This window comes from Prionailurus bengalensis, chromosome A1 (genome assembly GCF_016509475.1).
Source record: "Prionailurus bengalensis isolate Pbe53 chromosome A1, Fcat_Pben_1.1_paternal_pri, whole genome shotgun sequence".
NCBI classification, from domain to species: Eukaryota; Metazoa; Chordata; class Mammalia; order Carnivora; family Felidae; genus Prionailurus; species Prionailurus bengalensis.
This window is the reverse complement of record NC_057343.1, coordinates 212,486,359-212,511,094: the sequence shown is the minus strand read 5'-3', so window position 1 is coordinate 212,511,094 and position 24,736 is coordinate 212,486,359. Positions and strand designations below refer to the sequence as shown.

The 24,736-nt window shown below is 39.5% G+C and overlaps 1 non-coding gene across 1 annotated transcript; it reads left to right on the top strand.

Annotated features, from left to right (window-relative positions):
* The first annotated feature begins 20,602 nt into the window (after positions 1 to 20,602).
* On the top strand, positions 20,603 to 20,710 carry LOC122496545. Its single transcript, XR_006300852.1, has one exon. It is a non-coding gene; the product is annotated as a U6 spliceosomal RNA (small nuclear RNA).
* The last annotated feature ends 4,026 nt before the right edge of the window (positions 20,711 to 24,736 follow it).

The window sequence follows — 24,736 nt, the reverse complement described above, 5'->3', positions numbered from 1 at the left end:
AGAATTCTGGGTCAAGACTAGAGAAAAAATTACGTTAGGAAGAAGGGAGAAAAGTTTCCTATCGTGTATTTGTCAACTTATTAGTCTATACCAGTACTATTAAATGAAAATATAAAAAAAAAATTGAAAGGAAACAGATGAAATTAATTTTAGCAATATAGTTCATCTAAACCAATGCATCCAAAATCTTACCATTCTAACACATAATCAATATGAAAATCAATAAGGTTTTTTTTTTGTATTAAGTCTTTGAAATCTAGGGTGTAGGGGCTCCCAGATGGCTCAGTCAGTTAAACCCTGACTCTCGATTTCAGTTCAGGTCATGATCTCATGGTTTGTGAATTCAAGCCCTGTATCGGGCTCTGCACTGATAGCACGGAGCCTGCTTGGGCTTCTGTCTCCCTCTCTCTCTGCCCCTCCCCTGCTCGCTTTCTCTCTCTCTCTCTCTCTCTCTCTCTCTCTAAAGAAATAAAAATAAACTTAAAGAAATGTAGGGTGTGTTTTACACTTACAGCCATCTCAGTTTGGACTAATCACATTTTCAGTACCTCATCGTCACATGTGGCTAGTGCTGCTGTTATTACACGATTGCACTGGTGTGCAACTTTAGACACACCAACTGGAATTTAGGGCATCAGACAGAAATCACTATCCTCGTTTAGCCGCCCAATATACTTTTGATACTTTCCTTCTGTTAGCTCCTTGCTATCTTCTGGAAGAGATGATCTCAAAAGCCACACGCTGTGCTAGCAAAACAGACCGTGAGATTTAAAATATCACCTTTGTAACTTTGTGCCAGCTGCCTGCCTTCTATGGATCTTGGTTTCTTCCACTATCAAAGCAAGACAACAATAACTAACTTGCCAGACTGTTGGGAAGGTTAAATAACATATGCATTAAGTCCACAGCACAGCCTAGAAGAATGTAATAAGCAGTCAATCAGTAATTTCCCCTATATAAAATCCATATTGATTTCTAAGGGGACATCTCATATTTGAGGCTCTACTGCTTAATTTTTTTAATGTTTATTTATTTTGAGAGAGAGAGAGCACGAGCAAGGGAGGGACAGAGAGAGACACTCAAGCAGGCTCTGCACTGTCAGCACAGAGCTGAACACAGGGCTCCCACAAACCGAGAGATAATGACCTGAGCCAAACCCAAGCGTCGGACACTTAATCGACCCAACCACCCAGGCACCCCTCTACTGCTTCATTTATTCCACTTCCAGATCTTTCCCTGGAGGTTCTTCTGCTAAGGCAGTCCTTTCCCCAGATTTTCATCAGACTGGCTCCCTCTTATTATACAAGTTCAAGTTCAAGAATGACCTTTTTGTGGAAATCTCCTTGGCTGCCCTATTTCAAGTTGCCTCCAAGCCCTGTTAGCCCCCGCCTCTCTTTACCTTCTTCATAGCATTTCTTAATATCTGAAATTATCTTATTTATGTATTTGTTCACCTGCCTCTTATCTGTCACTCTCTCTAGCACAGAAGCTCCACAAGTACAGGACCTTGTCTGTCTTTTTCAGAGCTCAGCAAGTTATTTGTTCAATGAATAAATGCTTAATACAGGGAGGTTACCATAAAGGGTGACCAGGTTCCTTTTTAAAGTAGCAGAGAATGGAGATTCCAGGGCTCTTTTTAAGCTAAAAGAGTCGCTCAGGAAGTTGGTGGCCCAGAGCCAGCCTCGCCTGCTGAGGTTTAGTATTGCCTAACTGGAGTGTCACAGCTGGATCTGGAAAGGGCTGGGAAAATTATTCTTCACAGGCGATTTCATTGTTGCTGCCTGTTAATATGTATCTCATGCAAAGCATATGTTCACACCACTTCAATCACCTAGAAGATTTGGTTATTCCTGCCCTAAATGTTCTAAGGAACTGGGTTGGGACCCAGTTGGCATGATGCAACTTTCTGGTGCCAGGAAGCGTGGCAGCACTAACCTAGTATGAAAAGATCAGTGCCAAAGTCAGGCAGAACTGGGATCCAAGTCCAGGGATCCCAGGCTTGGATCCCACCTCTGCCTTTTACCAGCTCTGCAGATCGGGCAAGTAATGTAAATTTTTATAAACCTCAGTGTATTTGTAAAGATTTAGATGATAACGCATACCTTGCAGTGTTGCTGTGAGAATTAACTGAGGTGATGTAGAAGAGCGCTTCGTTCATCTTAATGGCTCAAGGGACAGCAGATATCAATACTGTCACCTTTGCATGCAAGACTGCCTTGCCACAATATACTGATGGATCTTTGGAAGGGCTATTTGGAGGGGATCCAACTGCCCTTTAAAATTCTGGCATTTCTTTCCCACATTTCTACGTCATCCAGCTTCTTATAACTGAGGGGTAACTAGCTAAGAGAGAGAGGAAAAGAGAGATACGGAGAGACACCAGAGAGAATAAGTTGAGTTGGCTATCTGACCCACACTGTGAACGATGACAGTGGAGACATTTCTCTTTACAGAGACAGTTTCTCGCGTATCTGGAGATGGATGCAACCATGAAGCCGCTCGAGTCTCCACGCTGAGGTGTTTGTCACTAAGAGCAGAGAGCTAGACATTTCACGTTCAAGATTATGGGCCAAAAGAGAATTGAGAGGAAGGGTCGAGAATCCATGCCAGTCTGGACACATGTTATTTGCGGGCAACACAGAGTGCTCTGCTTGACGAAGATGAAGCAGGGAAGCCAAATCTGTATTCTAGACTCACCACTCATCCCTGAGAATAATTAGACCAGAAGTGACTTTACTCATTCTTTTGCTGACATAAGCCCCGTAGGAGAGAAAGTAAGCTGTCCTAAAAAAGCACGGAACTATTTAACACTTACTTATAACCTCACATTAATATTCCTAATAGCAGCTTATTACTGACTATGAACCAGGCATTTCCATTTTTCAGTTTCCATTTTCCTAACAACCGTGCAAGAAAGGCAGTATTGCTCCCCATTTCACAAACAGGAAAAGTGAGGCTTAGAGTAGTTCAGTAACTTGTTGGAGTGTGGGAGCCCAGATGTGAAGCCCAGTCTGTGGGGTTCCAAAGCTCCACGTGTCCTCTGCTGTACCTTGCTGGCATTGCCAATGGAAGACCCAGGTCCCACGAGACAGGAGTCCCCAGTACTTTAAAAGAAGGTCCACAGGTCCAAAAGAACACTGTCACTACTCCTACCACGCACTGGAGAGAAAACAGCACTTTGTTTCCTTCAAAACAAAGCTTTGGCTCCACTTTCTGGCATCCAGCTAGGTGACCTGAAGAGCTATCTTTGAGACAGACAGTGACCTTTTACAGGTGGCTCTCAAGTGCTGTTTGTAGGACTGAAATCTCTAGGGCTGAGGACCATCACCTTAGGAAAGTTATTAAAAGAGTTTGTGAGGAGGGCTCCCCAGGAAGCAGAGGTTGGTGAAGCCTTTGGGAAACAGTGTCCCAGGAGCTTACTTAGGACAGAAGCGCTTTCTCCTTCAGCAGCAAGGCTGACTCCGGACTCCAGAGGAAGGCTGTTACTTCCTTAGCCAGCCCAGCTGCCAGCAGGGGTTTAGCTGGGTGGTCTTGATACAAAATGTCCTCAAAAGGAAGGAAAGGAATGTTTGCCTGGGGTTCAGGCAGGGTCTTCAAGGAGAGTTACAAACCTTGAGGGATTGCTTGCAAAACTTTATGTACAGTACATAAGAACATTTTTTCCCTTGGGGGAGAACTCATAGATAATTCTCCAAAGGACCCATGATTCCCAATTTTTAAGAATCACTAAAATTAAAAATTTCATCTGCTTCTTCCTTACACTATTCAATACATTTACCCCATTTATATATATAAAATATTATAGGATATATAATTGTATATGTTACGATATATTAAAATATATAATATATATTATGTATAATATATGCTAATATTCTATATGATTATATATAAAATATGTCATGTACACACACATATAACGTTTAATGGGATATGTATATGGAATGATTAATTTCCCTAAATGTTGCAAAGAAAACAGAGGCCCAGAGAGGACTAGTGCCTTGCCCAAGTTTGCACAGCCAGAGGCGCACTCCACTGACCACCGAGCATGACACTGGGGGCAAATCTTTGCCAGTGAACTTGATGAATGAAAACAAACGAATCGCTCCAGATTAAGAATACTATTTGCAACCGTTTTCAAGCCCAATCATATAAAACCCTAAATGGCTAGTCATTAGGGCACCGTGGGCGGCTTCCCCAGGATGCAGGTAGAGGTCACTACCGAGGATGTTTTCCTGCTCCAAGAGCCGGCACTCCCGCCCCGCTGGCCGGCTCCCCAGCACCGCGCCCGGATCCCCAGTTACCTGAGCGCGCCCGCCCGCGGGCCCGGCCCGCGGCCGCCTCCCCGGCTGGAAGGCCTCCCACCTGCCTCGGCGCCCACTGCCTTCGCCGGCGAGCCCCGCCTCTCGGGCAGGTGCAGGCCGCGCCGAACTTTCCCCGCCCGCTGCCCGGGAGGCTGCGCCGCCGCCCCGGGGCCCCGCCAGCCCGCGGGCATCACCTCTCCTGCTATTTTTTCTTTTCAGTTTGACGCTTCCCCTTCCCGCTATTTTTTCTTTTCAGTTTGACGTAAATAATTTACATTGTGAGAATCCCGGAGTCACGCTCACGCCAAAACTCACTCTCCAGGGCGCATCCGAAGATGCCTTACAAAGAAGCCGAATGTGTGCAGTTTTAAGGTGAGGGGGCACTTTTAGTTCTTCTCCGAGGGGGCCAGCAATGCTGACTACGCTCAGAGCCCCGGCTTTCGCACCTGCGGCCGCTGCTGGGCAGCAACTCTGCCGCCTCCGGCTGGGTTCTGGCGCTTTCCGGGCAGCAGTCCGTGCCGCACGCGGGGCTCGAACCCGCAGTCCGAGCGCCGCGCGCGCGCTACCCTTCCAACTCGCCGGCCTCGAACCCGCAGCCCCCGCGTCTGCCGCAGTCTACTCACTTTTGCCTGGGAGCAAAGTCTGCCGTAACAGTCCGTGAACACTTCCTGCAAAAGGACGTGGAGATCCAATGGGTGCAAAGCTGTTTCACGAACAGCCGGTAGAATCCAGACAGAGGGTGAGGAGGGAGTAAGACGGGAAGGGGGCGGAGGCGGGAGCGGGGGTGGGGGGAAGTCCAGAAGACTGGAGTCTCAGGAGCCCAAGCTGGGCGCCTGCGTCCCCAGCCCGGTGGCTCTGTGAGAAGCTCAACTCGGTGCACTTGTTCACTCTTTCTTCATGAGAGGAGGAGTCAGTGTTGCAACATTCTTGTTCCTTGCTGGAGGCAAAACAGTGATTTTCTTCAGCATGCAAAATGTCCGGAGCCTGCCAGTTTTACAAGGTGAGGGAGGTGGGTTGGGGCTCCGGAATACAGCAAAGACGCGGAGCAGTAACAGATGATCCCACGTTAGTCTTGCGTGATATGGGCCCCACATCTTCCGCTGGGACTGCACCAGAAAATACACTGACAAAACAATAATAACAAATGTCTCAATACATGGAATGACCTCGAAGATGGTATTTCTCCTGGCAGCCAGGATGTGGAGTGTCTCCGTGTCAAATGTCTTTATTTCTGAGGAACAGCAGCTTGACAATATTCGAGGGGGGGCTCCAGGGAGTTGAATCTCCCCTTCCGTGAGAAGAAGGAGGGGTCAGAGTGAAAGGGACAAAAGAAAATAAACAGTGACCTAAGGCAGGTTTTGCTTTCTTTTTTGATACCCCGAAGCTGAAACTTCCAGGGTGCTATGTTTATTTTCCGCCACCCGAGTATAACGCAGAAAAGGTGGTAGGGCCACTCTTTTGTTGTTTTCCACAAATGTAGGATTTATTTTTTTCTAACAGGGTCTTTTTATTTGCTAATAACAAAACCACGCAGGACGGCCACCTTTTCTCTTGCAAAAAAGTGCCAAAATAAATAGTAACCGCCTGAATCAAATAGTTATGTCTCAGTTAGTGAGTTGCTAATGTCTGTTTGGTGCCATTGATTAATCCTGCAGCTGATCCTTTCATAACCCAGAGGGGTACCAGAGAGATATTTTAAACAAAGGCTATTGAGTTTCAAAAATAAAAGTTAATTGGAACACTGGGCTTTCCCCCTTCAGGGCCACTTTTACTGCCACTCTGGAATAACTGGCAAATGATATTCTTCAGCAGCCACTTGCCAGGTCTCAGGAAGATGTTGAAGACCCCAGGATGCTTTGGTGATTCTTTTGGACTGGAAGTCCAGATGCACCTGCATAAGTACAATCGCCTGGTGCTTCCTGTTCCAATAACATGGCCACAGACTCCATCTGGTCTTTGGTGGGAGTCTAGGGGGAGATGCACCTTTCAGGCACAGTCTTCACATGCTTTCTGTGATAGTCCAGGTACATTTACGTTCGCTCATGGTGGCCATAAAAGTAGGCAACTCCTATTTATTTCTAAAACCACTGGGTGACATAGGATCTTCAATGACAAAATATTTCTATAGAACCTTTGCAAGGCAAAGGATCACTTAGTTTTCTTAGAGCTGTTCTAGTCAGACCATTTTAATAGCTGGTGAAAGAATAGCGCTCTGGGTAACTCCAGACTGTAAGTTCTCAGAAGGTAAGGGACCTTGCTTTTCCTCCTTGTGGTTTCCAGTCAGGGACAGGCAGCTCAGCTCACCCATGCTCACGGCTTCCAGCAGGTGACAGATTGGTTGTTGAGTGACTAATGCACAGCCCACTGGGAGAGAAGGGCAAGACTGGCTTTCTGCTCAGTTGTGCAACACACAATGTCCCTAACCACTGGAATTCACCGTCAGTGAATTGCCTTGCCTCAGCTTTACTCAGATGATGAAGGAAGTTGGCTGCGAGCCACAATCTCTTTACTTTCTGCACTACAATTGTTTTACCACCATTGCGTCCTCCTCTCCACACTAACGTGCTCTGGTCCCTTTTGGCCTGCTCCCTTCTAGCTCGTCTCTGTCTCATCTCTGTCTCAGTGGATGTGTTCCTCCTTTCCCTCAAGCCACTCTTCCGGCTGAGTCCTGGAGCCCATCCCTGCCCACTGCCTCCAAGACCTTGCTCCTTTGCTGAATACCTTTGGCGTGGGTTTGAGTCCTTGCTATCGATTTGGCTTTCCTAAGCTTTGGTTGCCTCCCCGTAAATAGGATGCAGTAATATATGCCTCAAAAATAATAATAATAGTGGTTATTAATCACCAATAAAAGGAATAACAATGGTGATAGCATATGTAAAATGCCTGACAAATAACAAAGTCTAGAATCATTAAACTCTTTTTTTTCCATTTCCCCTTTTTTCTACCTTCCTCAAATATTTAATCTTTTCTGCTCTATAGGCTTCTTCATCCTAGCCCATAATATCCTCAGGTCTCCTTTGACACTGGCAACCCTTTTGGTACTTTACCAAGTTCTAATAACTTTTATTTATAAGGCCCTCCTTTCTGCATCTGTCCGACGTTATGAAAGAACGAACTACACTCCTCAGCTTCCCTGACTCATGCTTTCTATGCCTTCAGTCGTGGTTCCCAACCTTGGCTGCACACCGCAATCGTATGAGTGTTTCAAAGCTACTGTGTCTGGTGTCACTTGAGGAGCTTCTACTTCAAGAGGTTTAGGTCCTGATTTCTCTGTTTTTCCAGAGATGCACAGGCAGGGTAAAAAACGGCTGCCTAATCCCCGCTTGCATCCAGGCTCCCACCATGCTTCTCCTTATCTGCTGGTCCCTGACCTGCCTTCACCCTTCTGCATCTCTCCCTTTCTCCACTAGAAGCTGTGGTTCCGTGGTTCTCACCACCTGCCCTCCCCCCAGACCCTTTCTGTCCCTGACTTCATTGTGTTGCTTTTTGCCACGCCTCTCTTCTTTCTCCTCCTTCCTGGATGGGAAGGGTTTTGCCTTTGGTTCTTCATCTTTCTTCTTCCAGGGCTATATTCCATTCTCAAAAGGAAAAAAAAAGGAAGAAGAAGAGGAGGAGGGGGAGGAAGGGGAGGAAGAAGAAGAAGAGGAAGAAGAAGAAGAAGAAAGAAGAGGAAAGAAAAAGAAAAATGCTAAAAATACCAAAAGAGTAAAAAAATCACTCACATCATAGCACTGTTAAAAAAAATCTGTATCAGGGTGCTGGGTGGCTCAGTCGGTTGAGCGTCCAACTTCGGCTCAGGTCATGATCTCGGGATTTGGGAGTTCAAACCCCATGTCAAGCTCTGTGCTGACAGCTCGGAGCCTGGAGCCTGCTTCAGATTCTGTGTCTCCCTCTCTCTCTGCCCCTCCCCCTGCTCATGCTCTGTCTCTCTCTCTCTGTCAAAAATAAACATTAAAAAAATTTTTTTTTTAAATCTGTATCTAAGGGCGCCTGGATGGCTCAGTCGGTTAAGCATTCCACTTTGGCTCAGGTCATGATCTCGGGATTTGGGAGTTCGAGCCCTAAGTCAGGCTCTGTGCTGACAGCTCGGAGCCTGGAGCCTGCTTCAGATTCTGTGTCTCCCTCTCTGCCCCTCCCCTGCTCATACTTTCTCTCTCTCTCTTTCAAAAATAAATAAACACTTACAATTTTTTAAAAACTGTATGTATTTGTAAAGTCAAATACAACCTTCCCAAATCACACACCCTCCTAGGACCTCTTTCATCTGATCTCATCTTTGGAGGTGACCACCATTAACGGATTGGGGCATATGTATCCTCTTCCTACATGTATATATTCATGTCTCTCTATGCACATGCAAATATTTTTAAAACTGAAAATATAATAGTTCCTGTGACTTGTCTTTAAGCTTAGTGCAATTATTTATTTTAGGTTACTAGCTACAGATTTAACTCATTCTTTTTTTTTATGTTATTTTTTTATTTTAGAGAGAGAGAGAACATGAGCAGGGGAGGGGGCAGAAGAAGAGAGAGCATCCCAAGCAGTCTCCACACTCAGTGCAAAGCCTAACACAGAGCTCAATCCTCTGACCTTGGGACCGTGAGTTGAACCAAAATCAAGAATCAGACGCTCAACCGACTGAGCCACCCAGGTGCCCCAAGGTAACTCATTTTTTTTTTTAATGGCTGTCTGAACTATAATTTATTCTACTATTCTTCCATTGTTAGACCTTTGGTAAATTCAACATTTCATCGTCAGAATTCCTGCCATGATTATCTTTGCATGTACCTTAGGATAAATATTTAGAAGTGGCATTGTTGGGTCAAAGGGAATGGGAACTACACTTTTGATAGATCACTGCCAAGTTGCTCTCCAAAAATGTTATGGAAAAAAGTCCTAGAAGTGAGATTACTGAGTCACAGGGTAGGTAATTATTCCCCAAGTATTTAACAATACACACCCCCACTAACATACACTCCTACCAAGGATGTTTTCTCACATTCTTGCCACCATTGAACTTTTGTCAATCTAGTTTTTGCCAGTCTAGTAAGCAAACATGGTGTCTTATTGTTCTTGTTCACAGTCTCTTGACTTCTTGGGAGGTTGAGTCCATGTGTTCATTATTATTTGAATTATTTCTCTTCATGCTGTGGCTGTTCAATCATATGCCTATGTTTCTTCTGGTATGTTTGTATTTTTAAAAATTAATCTTTGAGGTCTCTGTTACTATTATACATGTTAACACCTTGTGAAATATACTGTAAACATTTCTCTGTGCCTGTCCTGTTTCCCTTAGTTTTGTTTATGGACAATTTCACTGCATGTAAGGTTAGAGTTTCAACTAGTCAAATCTGTCAATTATATTCTATTAAGGCTCTAGGTTTTCGGTTTTGCTTTTTTGCTTCTCATACTGTTAGTTTAAAAAAAATAGATCTTTATCTTGGGAATTGTTTTTAAATATTATAGATATTAAAGTTATTATATCTTATATTTGTAAATATTATAAATATAAATATTGCTATTTGCTAAATGTAATATACAATTAATATTCAATTATAATATACTTACATTATAATATAATTAGGTAAGATATTAATATATTAATATATCAATATATTAAGTATAATATGCAAATTATATATAATTTAACTATAATTACATATTTTTATTTATAAATATTAGATTAATTTTCTTCTGAATGCATAGTGAATTATCCCATTCCCCTTTGTTGAAAAATTCATGATTTCTTCACTGATTTCTAGTATAAATATCACACATTACATTTACATATGTATTCATATTTATTCTGGGCACTATTCTGTTTTGTTTGACATGCCTATTTGCAAGCCAATAATACACAATTTTGATAATTGTATTGTAAAAATAGCGTATTGTAATGCCAATTAATGCAAATACTTTATCAAAGTCTTTCCTTTTAAAATTTTCTTGATAAATCTCGTATATTTTTTTCATAAAATTTTAGAATCAATTTGTTCAAATTAAAAAAAAATTTCCTGGGCATTATAATTCACTTATTTATTAATTTGAAAAAGGTTTATATCCTTGAAACATTAGTTCTTCCACCCAGAAACTATGTCTCTATTTATTTAGGTCTTTTAAATTTCCTCAATTTTTTCTTTAATCTTATAATGTAATTTTACTCTTATTGCACAATAATAATAATTACTTAATCATACCATATTATGAACATTTAAGTTGTTCCCCAGTTCTTTTTAAGTTTATTTATTTGTTTTGGGAGGGGAGGGGCAGAGAGAGAGAGAGAGAGAGAATGCCAAGCAGCGACAGTGAAGAGCCCAGTGAAGGGGCTGGAATTTATGATCACAACCAGAACTGAAGTCAAACACTTAACTAACTGAGCCACCCAGGCACCGCCAAATTTTTACTGTTATAAATAATACTATAATGAACATATTTGTGGAAAAAAATTTGCCTTTGAGGGATTTATTTTCTTATTTCTTAGCCTAAGTGAGACATAATTAAGTCAAAGGTCATGTACATTTTTATGGTCCTTGAGATATAAACCCTTATGTTTTCTGATGACTTCAACTGTTAATGTTCCCTTTTGTCTCACATTCTACATCCAATCAGGCACAAATATTTTTTTCAATTTTTTAAAATGTTTATTCATTTTTGAGAGAGAGAGAGAGTGAGCAGGAGTGGGGGAGGAGCAGAGAGAGAGGGAGACACAAAATCCAAAGCAGGCTCCAGGTGCTGAGCCCAATGCGGGGCTCAGCCTCATGAACTGTGAGATCATGAACTGAACCGAAGTCGGATGCCTAACCCACTGAGCCACCCAGGCGCCCCACAAACATCTTCTTTATCCCGTTTCACTGTTAATGCTTCAATTCATGCCTTCATCATTTTTTACTTCTCCCCCTTCAGTAGCCCCCCGGCTGGGCTGGATGGTCTCACTCTCACCAGCCTTGCTTGTGTGAAACTCAAATGCTTCCATGATGAATCTGATTATATCACTCCCTGAATTAAAGTTCTTAATGGTGCCTACTTCCCACAGAATAAAATTAAAATATCTTTGCTCCTGCTGATCTTACTGGTTTTGGAGTAGTAGCTCAATAAATATTTATAGTGTTTGAATCCCATCTTTCCTTCTTGGAATTTTATTTCTCCCAGTCTTCACCTACTCCAAATTTTAGACATTCCTGATCTTCATATTCAAAATCAGCTTCTTCTAAAAGCTTTCCCTGATGGCTCCAACTCTGAAGGCACTCTGCTAGCCTCTATCAAATGGGTTTATAATACACTCTTCTGTTCTATCTCCAAGGATCATTGTGAGGCTGATATGACCTAACGTGTGAGTGCACTTGGTAAATTATAAACCATGTGTAAATATAAAGCATTACTATTATTAGACAATGTTTCCTTCCTTCCAAGGAAACCCTCATTAGTGAATAAACTGTTAGGTTAAGTACAGTGAGCCTGTATGAACATGGGAAATGGGAATATTTTTCTCCATGTGGACATGCAGTAGGAAGAGAGCTGGCCTGTTGACTGATAAAGATCCATGTGTCCTAAACTCGAAGAGGGAAACTGAGCACGCTGAATAAAATACAGTGGTCGTCAGTCTGCACTAGCCACGTGGGTTTCTTTAGGCCAGTGTATGTGTGTCTAGCTACTCAAAGTGTGGTCCTTAGACCAGCTGCATTGGCATTACCTGGGAGCTTGTTAGAGCTTATTACCTTCCAAGTCTGTCTTTGTATTTTGACAAGATCTGCTGCTTCAGTGTTCGACTTGATAAAGCCCAAGTGAGAGTAAAACAAGTATTCCTCCTGAAATGCCCAATTTGTATACAGAAGTAAAATGACTTTGACCTATGTGCTTTCTTCTTTTCTATCTTGTATATGTTTTGGGGGAGGGATGGGGGGAACACACTGTTAGGTAAGTTCCCAATTAAGTTTCTGATATATGGCAAATATTTGTTTTTTATTTTATTTTATTTTATTTTATTTTATTTTATTTTATTTTATTTTATTTTATTTTATTTTATTTTAAACTGTAGTAAGAACACTTAACATGACATCTACCCTCCTAACAAAATTTTAAGTGTACTATACAATATTGTTAGCTCTAGACCCAGTGTTGTACAGCAGATCTCCTAGAACTTATTCCTGTTCCATAACTGAAACTTTATACCCATTGAAGAATGCTTCCCATTGTCTCCTCCATCCAGCCCCTGGAAACTACCATTTTACTATCTGCTTCTATGAATTTGACTATTTTATTTATTTTTAATTAATTAATTAGTTAATTAATTAGAGAGAGAGAGTGAGAGAGAGAGAGAGAGTCACAAGCGGACTCCACACTCAGCATGGAGCCTGACACAGGGCTTGATCCCACAACCCTGGGATCGTGACCTGAGCTGAAATCAAGAGTCAGATGCTCAAGACCGACCCAGGCGTCTGAGTTTGACTATTTTAGATACCTATTATAAGTGACTGGTTTATGTCACTTAGCATCACAGCCTCCAGGTTCAGCCATGTTCTCTCATATAACAGGATTTTCATTTTTACAGGCTGAATAACATCCCACTGTATGTACATACCATGTTTTCTTTGTCCATTTATCCTTCCTTGGATACTTAGGTTGTTTCCATATCTTGGCTACTGTGACTAATGCTGAAGTGAACACGAGAGTTCAGATATCTCTTTAAGATCCTGATAACAGACCTCCTGGGTGGCTCAGTCGGTTAAGTGGCCAACTTCAGCTCAGGTCATGATCTCATAGTTCGTGGATTCGCACCCCGTGTTGGGCTCTGTGCTGACAGCTCGGGAGCCTGGAGCCTGCTTTGGATTCTGCGTCTCCCTCTTTCTCTGCCCCCCACCTCCATTTGTGTTCTCACTTTCTCTATCTCAAAAATAAATAAATAAACATGAAAAAAAGATCCTGATACTAATTTGGGGAACATATACCCAAAGTGGGATTGCTGGATCATATGTTAGTCCTATTTTCAGTTTTTTGAGGAATCTCCATACTATTTTCCATAGCAACTACACTATTTTACCTTCCTACCAGTAGCACACAAGGGTTCTCTTGTGTAGTTTCTTATGATCCTTTTTACTTCTCTGGTGTCAGGTATAATATTTCCTTTTTCATTTATAATATTATGTATTTGACTCTCCTCTCTCTTTTTTTTCTTAGTCTAGCTAAAGTTTCATCTGTTTTGTTATTTTTTTTAAGAGCAATTGAATTTTGTTTATTTTGCCTATTTGTTTTTCTTCTGTTCTCTATTTCATTGATTTCTTCTCTAATTTCTATTATTTACTCCTTCTGCTAACTTTGGGCTTTGTTTTTTTCTTCTTTTTCTAGTTCCTTGGGGTTTAAGGTTGGGTTTTGTTTTTCAGTCTTTCTTTGTTTGTAATGTAGGCGATTATCGCTATAAACTTCCCTGCTAGTTCTTATTCTGCTGCATCCCATCAGTTTTGTATGCTGCACTTTCATTTTCAATTGTCTCAAGTAATTTTCTGGTTTTTGTTTTGATGTCTTCTTTGGCCCAATGGTTGGTCAAGAGTGTGTTATTTAATTTCCACTTTCATTTGTGAATTTTCTAGTTTTCCTTCTGTTATTGATTTCTAGTTTCCTTCTGTTGTGTTTTGGAAAAGATACTTGATGCCATTTCAATATTCTTAACATTGAAACTAAAACTAGTTTTGTGACCTAACATGGGCTCTTTCTTGGGAAATGTTCCACGTGTGCTTGAAGAGAATGTGTATTTTACTGCTGTTGAGTGGACTGTTCTGTGTATTTCTGTTAGGTTTATTTGGTCTGTAGTGTTGTCTAATCCTCTGTTCCCTTATTGCTCTTCTGCCTGGATATCCTATCCATTACTGAAAGTGGGTTATTGATGTCTTTTACTATTATTATGTTATTGTCTATTTCTCCCTTCAGATATGTCAATGTTTGCTTTATATACTTAGGTGCTCTGTTGTCAAGTGCATATATAATTTTGTTATATCTTCTTGATGAATTGATCTTTTTGCCATTACATAATGTCCTTCTCTGTGTTTAGTGACAGTTTTTTACTTAAAGTTTGTTTTGTCTGATGTAAGTATGGCCATGTCTGTGGGTTTTGTTTTGTTTTGTTTTGTTTTGTTTTGTTTTTTAAATGTTTATTTATTTTTGAGACAGAGAGAGACAGAGTGCAAGTGGGGGAGGGGCAGAGAGAGAGGGAGACACAGAATCTGAAACAGGCTCCAGGCTCTGAGCGGTCAGCACAGAGCCCGACGCGGGGCTCGAACCCACGGACTGTGAGATCATGACCTGAGCCGAAGTCGGACGCTCAACCGACTGAGCCACCCAGGCGCCCCTGTTTTGTTTTGTTTTTACCATTTGTGTGGAATATCTTCACCTCTTCACTTTTAGCCTATTTGCCCTTAAATCTAAGACGAGTCTATTATAGATAGCATATAGTAGGTTCTTTTTAAAAATTAATTCTGCCATTCTTTTGACTGGGGAGTTTAATCCATTTATGTTGAAGGAATTATTGATATGAAAGGATTTACTACTGACATTATGCTAATTGTTTTTTGTCTGTCTTGTAGTTCTTTTGTTCCTCATTTCCTCTCACTTTCTTCCTTTTGTATCGTGTTGATTTTTTTTTTTTTAGTAATATGCTTTAATTTGTTTTTCTTTGTTTATTTTTTATGGGTATTTTCTTTTTGGTAACCATGAAGCTTATATAAGACATTTTATACTTATGAGTTAATTTTGAGCTAATAACATTATTTCTATAGTATATAAAAATTCTACACTTTGACCTCTCCCCATATGCTATCAATGTGACAATTTACATCTTTTTATATTGCGTTTCATGATCAAATATCTGTAGGTATATAATTATAGTTATTCATGATACTACCTCTAAACTTTTATATTAAAATAAAAAATGATTTACATGCCACCATTACAGTATGACAGGATTGTGTATTTACCTTATCTTTACTTTTACCAGTGAGTTTTATACTTTCATATGCTTTCTTATTGTTGTTTTGTGCCCTTTCATTTAAACTTGAGGAACTCACTTTAACACTGTGAAAATTGCTAACCCTTTGATTTAATTGATTTAATTTAGTTTAATTATTGAGGTGAACATAAAATTAACTATCTTAGTGTGCAATACAGTGGCATTTATTTTATTCACAATGTTGTGTGCTGTACAACCATCACCTGTATCTAGGTGATTCCAAAACCTTTTAATCACCCCCTAAGAAGAGCCCATATACCCCCACTGAGCAGTCATTCCTTGTCCTTCTCCTCCCAGTCCTTGACAACCAATCTGCTTTCTGTTTCTATGGATGTACTTATTCTGGTTATTTCATATTAATGCAATTATACAGTATGTAACTTTTTGTGTCTGGCTTTTTTCGCATAGCACATTCTTTTTTTTTTTTTTAGGTTTATCCATGTCATAGTATGTATTAATAGCTCCTTCCTTTTTTGTGGCTAAATAATACTCTATGTTAAAGATATACATACATTTTATTTATCCGTTCATTCGTTGATGGCCATTTGGGTGGTGTTCAACTTTTGGCTATTGTGAATAAATTCCTTTGCCTTTTGCCTTTACTTTCCTCATCTGTGAAGTAGGGATAATAATTCATTGCTCAGGGTCATTGTGAAGACTGGAACTAATACAGATCATATGTCTGGCTCACTAAATAAAAGCTATCAGAATCATTTTTGTGTATGTGAGACTAGAGAGAAAGAGCTCTTAAAATATAGGCCTTCGGTTGGGTTTGCAGATAAGATGAACATTCTTACTTTTTTTAGCCACTGAGGATTTATCAGTTCCTCTCATCTTGCCCCATCTTCCTGTCCATCTTTGGGTGACAAACCTCATTTTCAGGTCTCCTTACTGTTGAGATTATTCATCTTTTTGTTACTATCTTTACCTACGTGCTTTCTTTTTTTACTCCTAGTTTCATTCATTCATTCATTTTTTTTAATGTTATTTATTTTTGACAGAGAGAGAGAGAGAAGAGTGCCAGCAAGCAGGGGAGGGGCAGAGAGAGAGGGAGACCGAGAATCTGAGGCGGGATCTGTGCTGATAGCAGAGAACCCGATGTGGGGGAGCTCAAACTCACCAACTCTGAGATCATGACCTGAGCTGAAGTCGGAGGCTTAACTGACCGAGCCACCCAGGTGCCCATGTTCATTCATTTTTTCATTCATTCATTAATTCATCCATCCATCGACCATTACCAGTTTCAGTTTTATATGCTGGATTATAGCAGGAAAAAAATTAGACTCATTCTGAGATGTTTTCCCTGGCATTATAGTCTGGAGCTTGGGGGAGAAGAGACTAAAAACAAACAAATAAACCACATGTTAGGTAGTGGTATATGCTAAGAGGTAAAACAGAGAAGTGAGATAGGGAGAGTTTGAATTTAGTCAGAGAGTCAAGATGAGCCCCTTCGAAAACACAATTTGAGCAGAGTTCTGAATGAGGACTATGCAGTGCCTTTCTGAAGTTAAGTTTCCTCTTGGGAGGGAAGAGGGAAACCACTGAGGCCTTGAGTAGCATGACATGAGCTGACTTTCATGCTAAATAGATAGTCCTGCTGCTGCCATAGGATAATACTATTGATAATTGTTATTTCTGTGTTCTTCTTTGGTTTCATTCTCTGAGATTTTGCTTCACGTGTCCTTCCTAAGTGTTCACTTTCTTGATGAAATCTTTCATAGTCAGCTTTATAAACTGAGCCCACCCCTTTCTCCTTACTCCACCTCTCAGCTCTTTGGGGAAGAAGGAAAATAAAACACAAAGGAAGCTTTCAGCAGTGAATTTTCACCATCTCAACAGCCTCAGGTGACAAGGATCTGTGGCTGGAGGCCACTGTTTCCTTCCTGGTTTGAAGTGAAAACTTCCCTGATCTTCATCTTCACTGAGGCCCAAGGTGTGGGAATTAGGGAGAATCTTAGAAGTCTTTTCTAGAGCAAGGCTACCTTTTTGTCTTTGCCAATGTGCATTTTTCTGACTAAATTTAGAAATAGGGAAGGTTATTTTTGGTAAGAGAAGTGAAAACTCAAAGGATTTCCCCAGTTCTTCTGGGGATTGGGGTTTGGGAATTCTATATCCAGTTCTCCCTCCGGCAACCCCCCTACTTTCTCCCCAGGGCATTATATCCACACTCAGGGTAATGTAACATGGTGAAAAGAGCATTGGACTGGGAACCAGAAGGCCTGAGTCTTAGTCTGGACTCTTCCTAACTAACCCTGGGTTTGTTAGTGGATAGGTATGTTAAAATAAAAAACAAATAGATACTTGCCTTGAAAATTCCTTGAGCAGACAAAACCAGTTAAGTCATACAAACAAAACTGAATTTAGCTTTTATTTGACCTGGGTCACTCTTTGCTTGTGTCTCTAAAAATCATAAGTAAATTTAAACTGTTTCTCAAGGTTGATATGAGATAACCATTGATCAATTCCTCATTCTTTAAGAAAATTCTAGTATTATAACCAATCACTGCAAATAATAAAATCACTGCTTTCTCATGATATAAGCTGCTTTATAACAATATACCCTTGAGCCTCCTCCCATGTTTTGGTTTGAGTGTTCCTGGTTTGCAAATTTTCTTTTTGGTATGTGCACAATTAACAGTGGTTCATTGGTTTTACTTCTGTTATTTCTGAACTTTTGACAGGTGGTAGAACAGAATGATAGTGAATAATATAAGCTCTGGAGTCAAACTAGCAAGTTTGAGTGTCTGGGTCCACTTCTTATTGATTATGTGTAATTAGGCAAATTATTTAACTTCTTTGTTTCATATTGTCCCCATCTATAAAATAGGAATAGTAATTGTACCTACCTCATAGGACTGCTTGAGTATTAAAGAAGGTAATTGAAGTAAAAACACTTAGAGGAGCATTAGGTGTGCAGTAACATTTATGATTAGCATAATTTTTGACAAGTCAATCATCTAAGTTGTGTTCAAGTGCTTGTAACCATATGTGGAATGTCTATAGATCTGATGATGCTTGGTGGAGGAAAAACGAGGCAAGTGGGTTGGTTTTATTCAGTCATATAAAGGATTGTCACATGAAAGAGATACTTCTTCCGAGTTGCTTAGAAAGTTCTTTGGAATTTAATTCAAAGTAATGGAGAACTTTTAATATCATCAATGGGGCCTGAGAATTGGAATGATCATTTTGCAAAGCAGTGAGGAGTCCATCACCGAAAGAGTTTAAGCAAAGATGAGTCCTCTGTTTGGATTAGCATAGAAGGAATTCCCTTCTCTAAAATGTGAGCATAAAAAAGTAGTTCTTTCTTCCCATAACAACCCAAAAATTATTTCTCAACCTCCTCTATTCTCTCACTGTTCTTTTGACCCTTCCTCCTCCTTAAGAGAATGGATGAGTGTTTACCAAATAGGTATGATGGTGTCAGTGGCAGTCAAGGCTGATAGGCCCATTTTTTTAGATGAGAACATTAATGCCAAAGGACAATTGCATCACTCATAAGCCGCCAATTAAAAGGATTAGAAAATGTGAAAGCTCCGAGGGCACCCTTGAATCCTGGCAATAAGATGTAATTAATATTAGGAAGCCATGCAAGTCGATATAAAAAGCTTACTTTAGTTTTTCTTTTTAGAAAGGCTACTTAAAAAAAAAAACCATACATGAGTGTTGGTAGAAGTTTTAAAATGTTCACACACAACCCCTGACACCTCTTTCAGCTTCTTTTCCTGCTATTACCACATTTTCCTGACTTTAAATAACATGGTATACTTTTGAATCAGGTTTCCTGATGTTATAACCCTCAATTGGTAATATATGGTCGAAAAACAAAATGGTGAAGTTAAAAGTGTCTTCTTAGAGGTGACTTTTCTGTCTGTGACCTCTCCCATGAATCTCCTGTCTTTTCCTGCTGTCATTCCTCTGGTTGTCTTAGTCAGTTAGGGCAGCTGTAAAAGAATGTCATAGACTGGGTGGCTTAAACAGCAATTTATTTCTCCTGGTTCTGGACGTCTGAGACAGGGCATCAACATGGTCGGGTTCTGGGGAGAGCTCTCCTCCTTGTTCATAGATGGCTGCCTTCTTGCTGTATCCCTACATGGCAGAAAGAGTGCTGGCTCCCTTCATCTCATTATAAGGGCACTAATCTCATCATTGAATACACTCTGATGACCTCATTTTAACCTACTTACCTCCCAAAGGCCCACCTCCAGATACCATCACATTGGAAGTTAAGGCTTCAACATATGTATTTGGGGTGATACAGACATTTAGCTTATTGCACTGGTCTACTTACTCTTGCTTTAGGGACTTTACACTTGCTGTCCCCCTTGTCTGAAACATTTTCTCTTTCCCATATCCACATATCTTTCTCCCTTACCGCCTTTAGGCTTTTCTTCAAATATCACTTATTTCTTATCAGTGAGGCCTTCCCAGATTACCCCATTTAAAATTACCCTCTACCACCCTCTAACCTCTTTTCTTATTTATTTCTTATAATAGCACGTATCATCTTCTTTCACAGTTTGAGTTACCCCAGAAGTAGACTTTGTGCCAAGAATTCAAGTAGAAGTGGTTTCTTGGGATATGCTCCAGTTACCCCACTCAAGTGGAGAAGAAGCTGGGGTACTTTTATACTGAATTCCATTAGTCATTGGCTGTAGGCTTCTTGGGAATGGAGTGTTAATTTCTGTTTCTACCCAAGGTACGCAAATAAGCCTTCCGTGACTTTGGAAAATGTCTCAAAGCGAAACATGCAGATCTTGGCTCCTGGAATAAGAACAAGCACACCAAAATAATTATATGATATGATATGATATTCCAGGTTCTGGGTGGGGCATCAATAACATCTGCTACCCCATCTGGCATACCTTATAGTTTATGGAGATATATTATACAAGTCACATATTACATATATATATAATCCCACTCCTAGGTCGTGAGCTCTATAAGGGCAAGAATTTTTGTCTATTTAATTCTCTGCTGAACTTAGAACAATACCTGGCAACCTGGCACATGTTGGTGTTGCATAAATATTTGTTGAATGAATTAATGATCTAGATCAGAGATTTTAAGCTATGGGTTGTAACCCACTTAGCATGTCATGAAATTAATTTAATGAGTCACCACCAGCAATAAAGACAGAGAAAAGAAGAAGTATATTGCAGGTAGTAAGGGTAAATACTGTTTCATAAAATGTTGCACTTCAGTTATTTAATGTACGTATTATAATTATTAAATTTAAATATATAAATTAAATTTATAGTGGGTCCTATAATAAAATGTACTTTTCACTCTGGGTTGTCATTTTGACAATCACTGATCAATTTCTCACTTTGGCATTGGAATGATACAGAGAAGATTAGCATGACTCTTGGACAAGGATCACATGCAAATTCATGAAGGGCTTCCTACTTTTAGAATGCATTTGAATTTAAATGACTGTCAGCTTAAAATAGACTTCCATATGTATAGGTCAATATATATGAACCTCATAATAACCACAAACCAAAAATCTATAATGAAGACACAAAAAATAAAGACAAAGGAACTTATACATAACACTAAAGAAAACCATCAAACCACAAGGGAAGGAACCGAGAGAAGAAGGAAGGAACAAAGAACCACAAAAACAACCAAAAAACAATGAACACAATGACAATAAATGTATACCTGTAGATAATTCTTTTAAATCTAAATGAACTAAATGCTGCAATTAAAAGGCATAGGATGGCTGAATGGATTAAAAAAACTCAGGCCCATCTCTATGCTGCCTATAACAGACTCACTTCAGATCTAGGGACACACATAGACTGAAAGTGAAGGGGGAAAAGAATATCCCATACAAATGGAAACAAAAATTAACCTGAAGTAACAATATTCATATTAAATAATATCAGACTTTAAAACAAAGACTGTAACAAGACAAAGAAGATATATTACATAATGATAAAGGAGTCAATCCAAGAGGAGGATATAACATTCATATAAATTTATACATTCAAATTAGGAAATATAGCATTTGTACATATTTATACTCCCAAACTAAGAGCACTGAAATATATAAAGCAGATATTAACAGACATAAAGGGAGAAATTGGCTGTAATACAATAATATTGGGGAACTTAAATACTATACTTACATCAATGGATAGATTATTCAGATGGAAAATTAATAAGGAAACATTGGCTTTAAATGATGCATTAAACTATATGAACTTAATGTATGCAGAAGACTTCATCCAAAAACTGCAAAACACATGTTCTTTTCATGTGCACATGAAATATTCTCCAGGACAGATCACACATTAGATCACAGAACAAGTCTCAATAAACACACGAGGACTGAAATCATATCAAGCATTTTCTCTGGCCACAGTGGTATGAAACTAGAAATCAATTACAAGATGAAAACTAGAAAAAACCCAAACATGTGGAGCCTAAACAACATGCCTCTAAACAAACAATGGGTCAATGAAGAAATGAAAGAACAAAACAAAAAATACCTTGAAACAAATGAAAATGGAAACACAATTTTCCAAAACCTATGGGATACAGCAAAAACACTTTTAAGAGCAAAGGTCATAGTGATATAGGCCCACGTCAAGAAACATGAAAAATCTCAAATAATATAACTTTACACCTAAAAGAATTAAACAAAAACAAAAACAAAGAAACAAGACCCAAAGTTAGTAGAAGGAAGAAAATAATAAAGATCATAGCAGAAATAAATGAAATAGAGGCTAAAAATTTTTAAAAATCAATGAAACTAAAAACAGTCCTTTGAAAAGTTAAAAAGACAATGGTGAACCTTTAGCCAGCCTTATCAAGAAAAGAAAGCAAAAGGTCCCAAATAAATAAAATAAAAAATGAAAGAGAAGTTACAACAGATACTTCAGAAAAAAAAATCACAAGAGATTACTATGAACAATTATATACCAACAAATCGCAAAGCCTAGAAGAAATGGATAAATTCCTAGAGACACACAACTTTCCAAGACTGAATTACAAAGAAACAGGAAATCTGAAAACACTGATTACAAGCAATGAAATCGAAATATCAATTTAAAAACTTCTTGAAAACCAAAAGCCCAGGACAAGATAGTATTATAGATGAATTCACCAAACATTTAAAGTGGTTAGTACCTGTGCTTCTCGAATTATTTCAAAATATTGAAGAGGAAGGAGCACTTCTAAACTCATTTCATGAGACTAGTTTTATCCTGATATCAAAACCAGACAAAGACACAACAACGAAAAAGAAAATTACAGGCCACTATCCCTAATGAATATAGATGCAGAAATCCTCAACAAAATATTAGTAACTCAACAATACGTTAAAAGGATCACACACTACAAGCACGTGGGATTTACTGCAGCAATTCAAGAGTGATTCAACATCTGTAACTTAATCAACATGACACACCACATCAACAAAATAAAGAATAAAAAATCACATGATTATCCTAATAGATGCAGACAAAGCATTGGACAAAATTTATCACCCATTTATGATAAAAAACTCTCAACAAAGTGGGTATAGAAGGATGTAGGGACGCCTGGGTGGCTCAGCCAGTTAAACGTCTGACTCTTGATTTCGGCTCAGGTCATGATCTTGTGGTTGGTGAGTTTGAGCCCCACATCGGGCTTTGAGCTGACAGTGCGGAGGCTGCTTGGGATTCTCTCTCTCCCAGTCTCTCTTCCCCTCCCCACTCGTCCCCCCGCCCCCAGATAAATAAATAAATAAATAAATAAATAAATAAATAAATAAACTTAAAAAAAAAAGAATGTACCTCAAAATAAAGGCCACATAGACAAACTCACAGCTAATATCATCCTCAATGGTGAAAAGCTGAAAGCTTTTCCTCTAAGATCAGGAGCAAGACAAGGGTGCCCACTGTTGCCGCTTTTATTCAACATTGTTTGGGCATTTTGGTCACAAGATTTAGGCAAGAAATAAAAGGTATCAAAGTTGGAAAGGCAGAAGTATAACTTTCACTGTTTGCAGATGGCATGATACTCTGTAGAAAACCCTGAAGACTCCACCAAAAAACCGCTAGAGCTGATACACAAACTCAGTGAAGTCACAGGATACAAACTTAACGTACAGAAATTGGTTGTGTTGCTACACACTAATAATGAGCTATCAGAAAGAGAAATGAAGAAAATAATTGTATCAAGTTGAAAAATGGGCAGAAGACATGAATAGACATTTTTCCAAAGAACAAATGTAGATGACTAACAGACACATGAAAAGATGCTCAACATCACTCATCATCAGGGAAATACAAATCAAAACTACAATAAGATATCACCTCATATTTGTCAGAGTGTCTAGAAGTAATAACACAAGAAACAACCGATGTTGGTGAAGATGCAGAGAAAAGGAAACCCTCTTACACTCTTGGTAGGAATGCAAACTTGTGCAGCCACTCTGGAAAACAGAATGGAAGTTGCTCAGAAAGTTAAAAATAGAACTATCCCACGACCCAGAAATTGCCCTACTAGATAGATATTTACTCAAATAATACAAAAGTGCTGATTCAAAGGGGCACATGCCCTGATGTTTATAGCAACGTTATCTACAATAGCCAAATTATGGAAACAGCCCAAGTGTCTACTGACTAAAGAATGGATAAAGAAGATGTGCTGGGGCGCCTGGGTGGCGCAGTCGGTTGAGCGTCCGACTTCAGCCAGGTCATGATCTCGTGGTCCGTGAGTTCGAGCCCCGCGTCAGGCTCTGGGCTGATGGCTCAGAGCCTGGAGCCTGTTTCCGATTCTGTGTCTCCCTCTCTCTCTGCCCCTCCCCCGTTCATGCTCTGTCTCTCTCTGTCCCAAAAATAAATAAAAAACGTTTGAAAAAAAATTAAAAAAAAAGAAGATGTGATATCTATATCTGTATCTATGTCTATATATCTATATCTATATCTATATCTATCTATCTCTATATCTATCTCTATATATATAGATATATATATATATCTATCTCCATGGATATATATCCATATATAATATGGAATATACTATATGTGTGGAATTCAAGAAACAAAACAAATGAACACAGGGGAAAAGTAGAGAGAGGCAAACTGTAAAACAGACTCTTAACTGTAGAGAATGAATTGAGGTTTCCTGGAGGGAAGGTGGGTGTGGGATGGGTTAAATGGGTGATGGCTATTAAGGAGGGCACTTGTGATGAGCACTGGGTGTTGTATGTGAGTGATGAATCACTAAATCCTATACTGAAACTAATATTATACTGTATGTTAGCTAACTAGAATATAAATAAAAACTTGGAAGGAAAAAAAAAAGAATAAAATAGGAATAAATTTAACCAAGGAGGTGAAAGGCCTGTACTTTGAAAGCTGTGACATTGATTAAAGAAATTGAAGACAAATTCTTCAATTAACAAATGGAAATAAGTGGAAATAAATGAAAAGATATGCCA